We start from the raw sequence: 1,497 nt of genomic DNA, 5'->3' as shown, positions 1-1,497 counted from the left end.
ATGCTATTGCCGAGGCCGTTGTGCCACCTTCAGCTACCAATTGTCGTACCGTGAGCCACCTCCACTATGTGCTACCTCGGCCAAAGTCTCGCCTCTTCTGCCGTGGTTTGAGCTGGCCGTCGAGTCACCGCTGTGCCAAGACGCCACCGGCGTCCGCTCTAATCAATCCGCCTGAGCTGCAACAGCGCGGAGCCGCACCATTACTGCCATGGTCCATCCACGCCGGACCAGCCTTGATTTCTCCCACGAGACGAGCAGTTGTCCATGTTTTCAGTTACAGCAGGAGAGCTGCCACACTGCCGCGCTGCCAAATCACCATCAGCTGTCTCCCGCGATGAGTCCTCTTTCCCACGGACGCCGGAGCCGCTCTGGCGCCCCGTTCTGAAGCCACTTCGAGCCGCCCTGCCCGCTTCCATGGTCAGCCACTTCATCGGCTCTTCCCCGTCGCTTCAGGCCTCGCCCTTGACCTAGCCTCCTCTAAGACACCCTGCGCCAGCCAGCAGGTGCTGACCCGGCCGCCCATGACCCTGCAGGTGATACGTCTGCAACGTATCTATAATTTTTTATTGTTCCATGCTATTATATTATCAACCTTGGATGTCTTATATGCATTTATATGCTATTTTATATGATTTTTGGGACTAACCTATTAACCTAGAGCCCAGTGCCAGTTTCTATTTTTTTCCTTGTTTTTGAGTATCGTAGAAAAGGACAATCAAACGGAGTCCAATTGACCTAAAACTTAAAGGAACTTATTTTTGGACCAGAAGAAGGCCATGGAGTAAAAGAGTTGGGCCAGAAGATTCCTGGGCTGCCCACGAGGGTGGGGGGCGCGCCCACCCCCCTGGGCGCGCCTCCCTACCTCGTGGACAGCCCGGAGACCCCCCTAATTTGTTCTCGACGCCAAAACCTCTTATATATACAGAAACCCCCAGAACATAACCTAGATCGGGAGTTCCGCCGCCAGAAGACACCGTAGCCACCGAAAACCAATCTAGACCCGTTCCGACACCCTGCCGGACGGGGAATCCCTCTCCGATGGCCATCTTCATCACCCCAACGGTCTCCATGACGACGAGGGAGTATTTCACCCTCGGGGCTGAGGATATGTACCAGTAGCTATGTGTTTGATTTCTCTCTTGTGTTCTCGATTCTGAACGATCTTGATGTATTGCGAGCTTTGCTATTATAGTTGGATCTTATGATGTTTCTCCCCCTCTACTCTCTTGTGATGAATTGAGTTTTCCGTTTGAAGTTATCTTATTGGATTGAGTCTTTAAGGATTTGAGAACACTTGATGTATGTCTTGCATGTGCTTATCTGTGGTGACAATGGGATATGACGTGGTCCACTTGATGTATGTTTTGGTGATCAACTTGCGAGTTCCGCGACCTCGTGAACTTATGCATAGGGGTTGGCACATGTTTTTATCTTGACTATCCGGTAGAAACTTTGGGGCACTCTTTGAAGTTCTTTGTGTTGGTTGAATAGATGAAT

The sequence above is a fragment of the Triticum urartu genome, chromosome 2A (assembly GCF_056163025.1).
Source record: "Triticum urartu cultivar PI428250 chromosome 2A, HENAU_Tu73, whole genome shotgun sequence".
NCBI lineage: Eukaryota > Viridiplantae > Streptophyta > Magnoliopsida > Poales > Poaceae > Triticum > Triticum urartu.
The sequence above is the reverse complement of the archived record's forward strand: the minus strand, read 5'-3'. Positions refer to the sequence as shown.